This window comes from Cervus canadensis, chromosome 7 (genome assembly GCF_019320065.1).
Source record: "Cervus canadensis isolate Bull #8, Minnesota chromosome 7, ASM1932006v1, whole genome shotgun sequence".
Lineage (NCBI taxonomy): Eukaryota > Metazoa > Chordata > Mammalia > Artiodactyla > Cervidae > Cervus > Cervus canadensis.
In genome coordinates, this window is record NC_057392.1 from 90,792,124 (window position 1) to 90,800,118 (window position 7,995).

Consider the following 7,995-nt stretch of genomic DNA (forward strand, 5'->3'; position numbering starts at 1 on the left):
TTCGCCTAACTTCCAAGGTCTATAGGACACATTCACACTGATGTAGTTGCAGCTTGTCTTTAAGAAAGCTGCATCAGTTTCTTCCGCCTTTGAGACGTGGAGCCTATTCCTTCACCCCCAGTGAATCCGGGGAAGGGGGGCTGTGACTGCTTTGACTAACAGAATATAAGGAATGTGATGCTGCAGAACTTTGACGACTAGATTTTAAGTCGCCTTGCAGCTTCCACTTGGGTCTCTTAGGACATTAATTCTAAGAGGAGCGAACCCTGGGGGAACCCACCACCTTGAGAGAATCTAACCACCCTAAGACCTCCATGCCAGCAGGAAGCCCATACTAGCAACAAGCAGAAGCCATGTAGGGAGTGACACCCAGCCAGTCCCCAGGGGCCCAGACATCACAGCCCAAATGCCAGACAAACATCAACCAAGAAGTCGTAACTCCAGCCCTAGCTGCTATTTGACTGCAGTCCTATAAGGAATCCGTCCCAAGTGAAAACTACCCAGTTGAGCTTATCAGAATCACAGAATCATAAACAATCAGAAGAGACATCTAAGACATTTCATTCAATAGCTGATTCTTTCATTCACTTAGCAATTGTTCGTTGAACCTCACTACATGTGCAGCAACTTGCAAGGTACTAGAAACAAACGATGAAGAAATCAGACCCAATTCTTGCTTTCATGGAGCTGACAGTCCTTCAAAAGGAAAGACTGAACAACAACTGATCAATTGCTTCAAACTTCTAATACCTCTGGTTTGCTCTCATGCTCAGCTGGTAAACATTCTTCAATTTTCCACTGAGAAATGGAAATAATCGAGGAGGGATTCCTTCACTTAGGGACCTAGGATGTAAACTCCTAACCTACTAGCATCTCTGTGGAACTCTCCACCCACCTTCTCTCTTGTTTCTCTGAAGTGTCTCTGGAGTTTACTCCATCCACTTGAGCCCTGGATCCCATATCCTTCACAGTGACTTCTCCATCACTTTCGTCAGAAAGCAAACAACTCCCAAATGATCTCGACCAGGCCCTTGGTGTGAAATACCATCTTTAGGCTTATGGCTCAGGAATCCCTCTCTCCAACCTTGATCCCTGCTCAGACCCACAGACTGGTATATGTCCAAAAGACACACCATGCCTCACACAGAACTCTAGATGTTTCACGGGCTCCCTTCCCTCTCCCTCATGCTTCTCAGCCCCAATAAATGGCTGCTTCCCAATCCCATCTGGAGAACAGACGAGTGATGCTTGATTCCTCTCTTTGTTTCATGCCCACCTCTGGTCCAGCAGGCAGCCCTATGACTCTACCTCCAAAACATCCACAGATCTACTCACTCATCTTTGGCTTCAGATTCTCCATGCTGGTGCAGGTCACCATCCTCTCCCAGCAGACTGCTGAAATTTCAAGCCTCCTTACTTCCACTCTTGTGCCTCCACAGTCCCTTTTCCTTACAGCATCCAGAGTATCTTTCAGAAGTGTAAATTATTATTGCGTGATTCTTCTCTTCAATGACTTCCTCTGCACTTGGAGGGCTTCCCAGGGGGCATAGTGGTAAAGAATCCCTGCCAATGCAGGAGGCATGGGTTCAATCCCCGGGTCAGGAAGATCTCTTGGAGGAGGAAATGGCAACCCACCCCAGTATTCTTGCCTGGAAAATTCCACGGACAGAGGAGCCTGTCAGGCTGTAGTCCATCAGGTCACAAGGAGTTGGACAGGACTGAGCACACGTCGTACTTAGAAAGGCTTGCGTCTTTATGTCCTTGTTTCTAAGCGCTGTGTCCCTGTTTCTCTGATCTGGCCTCTCAGACTTCTTTGCATGTGACTCCTGCCTTCATCCACCCCATTCTAGCCGTGAGGCCTTCTTTCCCTGCTGAGACAGGCCAAGCTCACTTCTACGCAGGGCTTTTGCACTACCTACTGGCCCTAGTCTTGACTTGGCTGACTTTTGCTAGTCAGCCTCCAGCTTCAACATCTCCTTTTCAGACTATCGAACCTAGTATGACGGCACTCTATTTTAATTGTTTGCGTAGCACTGCTTACTCTCTGACGTGGTTCATGATTATGTGTTTTTTTAACTTATTTTTTTTCATCACCTGCACCTAGAAGGTAAGCTCCACGAGGGCAGGCGCTTTGTCTTGCTCTCTGCTGCTTCCTCAGCTCCAAAACGGTGCCTGGCCTGTAGGAGGTGCTGCATCAATGCTTCTTGGTGAATGAATGAAACAATCAGTGGTGTGATGAATATGAAGAGTGCCAGGTGCTATGGGAGCACCTCACCTATGATGACGAATGGACTGACCTAATTTCAGAGGCGTGGAGTGGGAACCATTTTCCTGAGAAGGTGGAAGTCTAAGTGAAGATCAAGGTCTTCCCTGGTGGCTCAAATGGTAAATAGTCTGCCTGCAATGCAGGAAGCCCGGGTTTGATCCCTGGGTTAGAAAGATCTCCTGGAGTAGGCAATGGCAGCCCACTCCAGCATTCTTCCCTGGAGAATCACGTGGACAGAGAATCCTGGCAGCCTAAGTGCATGACGCCGCAAAGAGCTGGACGTGACTGAGCGACTCAGCACACAGCACACGGAGGATAAGAAGGAGAACGGCGTGAAGCGGGGGGGAGAGCAGAAGGTCACGCAGAGCGGCCCCGGGGGCGAGGAGTGCCGCCTCCCGGGCCACCTGAGGGGCGCTCTCGGAGAGGGGCCGGCAGGTCAGGTCCCAGCAAGGCTTTTCACGTGTTCAGGCCGCTCATCTCTGCCCTGCCTAGACCTTGCTCATCTTGTCGCCAATCTGGAATCTTCACGCACGTGCCTCTGCCAGCGGCTCCTCTGTCCTCCCACAGGGCCCGGGAACCCTGGGCCCCCCCTGCTTCCTCAGTCAGAACGTCATGCCCCTCAGGGAGGGTCTCAGTCCCGCTGGCCACCCGCTCCAGGCCCCCTCCCGTCTCTGTGGTCAGCACCCCCGTGCCCGTGTGGCAGAGAGGGGCAGCTTGGCCTTGTGCTCATGGTCAGCCTCTGTCTCAGCCCCTCGGGCAGCCTTCCGTGGACCGTGCCCCTGGTTCTGGCTGCACCGTCCCACCTCCCTCAACGCTCACACACCAATCCTACCAGCCTGGAGCCCCCACCCTGAGGTGGCCTTCAGCATGACCCTTCTCCAACCAGAGACCTCAGCGGCCCCTTAGCTCCTGCAACATCCTCTCTCAGCCCCATCAGCAGGCTCCACACCCCCCATCCAACCTGAACCAGAACTCCTTCTGAAGACTCCTGCTTCACAGGGCAGTGAACACACCAACACCTTCCCTCCCACAATTCTGCACACCCCTCAGCATGACCTCCCTTCTTCTCTCGACCACTTGAGTCCTTCTTCTCCACGGAACCTCTGCCCGTCACTCAGCATACGGCTGTGACAGAGAGCTCTATGCCTGGAACCGGATTGCTCCGCTCCACCCCACTCCTGCAGTGGAACCGTGAGCAAGCGAGCCTCTCCACTCCTCTGTGCTTTGTTTTCCTCGTCTGCAAAATGGGAACAATAATAGTGTCTAATCCATCAGGCTCTTGTGAAGATTGCATTCAGAGCACTAACAAGCGTTTACTAGTATTATCGTTGCTGTTATCATCTCTCCATCTTTTCCGTCCTGAACTCAGAAAGCACCCAGGATAGCCCACATCACAAATGTAACACTCGGCTTTATTCCTAATTGTATTTTTCCCTATTATTTCCTGGGACCCCCCCAGGAGGAGCCTCATTTCCTTGAAGACAGAGAGACAACAGAGGCTGTCATGTAAGCCAGCAGTCCCGGGGAAGGCTGAGATGAGTCAGAGCCCCGGCTCTCAAGGCGTTCACAGCCGAGGAGAAGGAGACCAGCCTGTAATCACCATTCCAACACCAAGGAGTGTGGAAGCGCAGTAACCTTCTTGGGAGCACCGAGAAAGAGCTTTCTGGAAGGAGGGCTGTCCAAGCTGCAGGCTGAAAGTGCAAGCATCAGATCACAAAGCCAGGAGTGGAGGAGACGGTAAACACGTCGCACTGGCCCACACCACATGCTCCTCCTTTCCTTTCAATGGAAGCACTTACTCCACATACAAAAAGCACTGACGAGGATTTTAAACTCCACTGAAGTTTTAAAAACAGGGTCTAAGCAAGCTACGCTGCATGACTCACAGCAGCTTATCCTGAAATATCTCATCAGCCATCCGGGTCGTCTCCATAGCAGTCACTCAGAAATGTCCCCTGGCTCCTTTCTCCACTCTTCTCTTTGAAAACGTTCCCCCCAAACTCCTCCAGGCTTGGCCACTTCCCTCTCCCCTCCCCACTTTTGCTCAGCTCTTCACTAAGGAGACACATTTAGCTTTTCTAGGCCTCCTTCAATTCATCTTTTATTCTCAGCAGCAACCAAAAGCCAGGCTCCAAGGCCTCCCTGGAAAGGAAGGGGGAGGCTGCAAACTTTTATTACACTAGACTTTCTCTTCTTCTCTATCAAAGATCCTGCCTGGTAAAAGTTTTTCTCTTCTCTAAGAAAAGGACATGGGCTTCTCCAGGGGCTCAGCAGTAGAGAATCCGCTTGCCAATGCAGGAGATGTGGGTTCGATCCTTGGGTTGGGAAGATGCCCTAGAGAAGGAAATGGCAACCACTCCAGTATTCTTGCCTCGAGATCCCATGGACAGAGGAGCCTGATGGGCTACAGTCCACAGGTTGCAAAGAGTCAGACATGACTTAGTGACTAAACAACAAGAGGACATCACATCATCCAGGTCACCTTCCAAACTCATAGCCCACCCAACAGCCTCCCCCAACCCTTGTCTCCTACTGGACTGAGCCAGTTTCTCCTCTGACATCGGCAAGGACATCACATCATCCAGGTCACCTTCCAAACTCATAGCCCACCCAACAGCCTCCCCCAACCCTTGTCTCCTATTGGACTGAGCCAGTTTCTCCTCTGACATCGGCAAGGACATCACATCATCCAGGTCATCTTCCAGACTCATAGCCCACCCAACAGCCTCCCCCAACCCTTGTCTCCTATTAGACTGAGCCAGTTTCTCCTCTGACATCGGCAAGGTTGAGGTGGGGAGAGCTGAGGCTGCCTGCTTCTGTCTTTCATAGTTCCTTCTAGAACAATGACTTTAGAAATTTTTTTGAGACCCACTGTAAGAAATACATTTTACATTACAGCCAAGGGCACAAATATGCACGCACACACACCCCCCACGCTACTGAAACAAAAGTTTAATAAGACATTATGTAACCTTTGTGCTGTATTTTCTATTCCATGTATGTCATTTTTAAATGGGAATAAGCATCATCGTTTAGGGATGCAAACTATTCGCAGATAAAATGATCCAAGGTCTATAACTTGCTTCAAAATACTTGAGGTGTAGATGAAACAAGATTGAACATGAGTTCATAACTGTTGAAGCGGTGAGAGGCACATGGTACATGATGGTTCATTATGCTATTTTCTCTAATATTTTATATAGCTGGTATCTCCCATAATAAAAAATTTAAAACAAAAATATTGGTGATGCCCCACAAAAGTGATTTTACAATCCATACATAGGCCAGGAACTACATGTAAAATACCTTCTAAAAAGTCCAGGAGTTGGGAAATTTGAAACTAGATGGCAGGGGGAACATGTAAATTTAATCTGTTACACACTCCATCCCCCTAAACAAAGTCTTTTCCTTCTTCTAGGATTCGGAGGTGGAATGTTTGCTGAGTTTTATTTCCCTGCAGCATACAGTTGTTTCTAGGTGTCTGTATGGATGAGAAACGAATATCGCAGGGTAGGGAAAACACTTTGAAAGGATGGCAGAGATGGCCAAAGCCCTGTATAGTGTCTGCTTCAGACAAACAGAAAGGGAGGCGATCATTAAATTCAATCTAGACAGTGAGCTTTCACCAGGAATAATGCCACTTGTGCTCATCATTTGCTCCTTCCAGAATGCCGTATGTGTGTGTGTGTGTGTGCGCGCTAAGTCACTTCAATCCTGTCTGACCTTCTATGACCCCATGGACTGTAGCCCACCAGGCTTCTCTGCCCATGGGAGTGTCCAGACAAGAACACTGGAGTGGGTTGCCATGCTATCCTCCAGGGGATCTTCCAGACCCAGAGATTGAACCCAAATGTCTTTATGTCTCCTACATCGGCAGGCAGGTTCTTTACCACTAGCGCCACCTGGGAAGCCCCATATTATAGTCATATTTGATGTCAAATTGCCAGTCTCTTGTGTTATGACCTCCCTTGATAACCTTGTGGAGGCTACTGTCTTATGAAAGCTCCTGGGTGAGGAAGGGTGGGTGGTGCCTACTGCCTCTAATGTAGAGACAGTGGTCCCATGTCCTCTCTACACCAGATGGCAATCAAGCTTATTCTGGGCCTGCCTCTACACTCCATCCCTGCCAGATCTCCTGAATGGCATTGTCTGGGCAGTGATAGGCTTGCCCCAGGAGGATCCTGGTTCTTCAAGAAAATTAGAGATACCAAGGGAACATTTCATGCAAAGATGAACTCAATAAAGGACAGAAATGGTACGGATGGACCTAACAGAAGCAGAACAGAACAGAACAGGTGGCAAGAATACACAGAAGAACTATACAAAAAAGATCTTCACGACCCAGATAATCATGATGGTGTGATCACTCACCTAGAGTCAGACATCCTGGAATGCTAAGTCAAGTGGGCCTTAGGAAGCATCACTATGAGCAAAGCTAGTGGAGGTAATGGAATTCCAGTTGAGCTATTTCAAATCCTGAAAGATGATGCTGTGAAAGTGCTGCACTCAATATGCCAGCAAATTTGGAAAACTCAGCAGTGGCCACAAGACTGGAAAAGGTCAGTTTTCATTACAATTCCAAAGAAAGGCAATGCCAAAGAATGCTCAAACTACTGCACAATTGCACTCATCTCACACGCTAGTAAAGTAATGTCAAAATTCTCCAAACCAGGCTTCAACAATACATGAACTGTGAACTTCCAGATATTCAAGCTGGATTTAGAAAAGGCAGAGGAATCAGAGATCAAATTGCCAACATCCACTGGATTATCGAAAAAGCAAGAAAGTTCCAGAAAAACATCTATTTCTGCTTTATTGACTATGTCAAAGCCTTTGACTGTGTGGATCACAATAAACTGTGGAAAATTCTGAAAGAGATGGGAATACCAGACCACCTGACCTGCCTCTTGAGAAACCTGTATGCAGGTGAGGAAGCAACAATTAGAACTAGACATGGAACAACAGACTGGTTCCAAATAGGGAAAGGAATACATCAAGGCTGTATATTGTCACCCTGCTTATTTAACTTATATGCAGAGTACATCATGAGCTGGAATCAAGATTGCCGGGAGAAATATCAATAACCTCAGATATGCAGATGACACGACCTTTATGGCAGAAAGTGAAGAACTAAAGGGCCTCTTGATGAAAGTGAAAGAGGAGAGTGAAAAAGTTGGCTTAAAGCTCAACATTCAAAAAACTAAGATCATGGCATCCAGTCCCATCACTTCATGGCAAATAGATGGGAGACAGTGGAAACAGTGACAGACTTTATTTTCTTGGGCTCCAAAATCACTGCAGATGGTGATTGCAGCCATGAAATTAAAAGACGCTTGCTCCTTGGAAGAAAAGTTATGACCAACCTAGACAGCATATTAAAAAGCAGAGACATTACTTTGGCAACAAAGGTCTGTCTGGTGAAAGCTATCGTTTTTCCAGTAGTCATGTATGGATGTGAGAATTCGACTATAAAGAAAGGTGAGCACCAAAGAACTGATGCTTTTGAACTGTGGTGTTGGAGAAGACTCTTGAGAGTCCCTTGCACTGCAAGGAGATCAAAGCAGTCAATCCTAAAGGAAATCAGTCCTGGGTGTTCATTGGAAGGACTGATGCTGAAGCTGAAACTCCAATACTTTGGCCACCTGATGGGAAGAGCTGACTCATTGGAAAAGACCCTGATGCTGGCCAAGATTGAAGGCAGGAGGAGAAGGGGACAACAGAGGATGAGA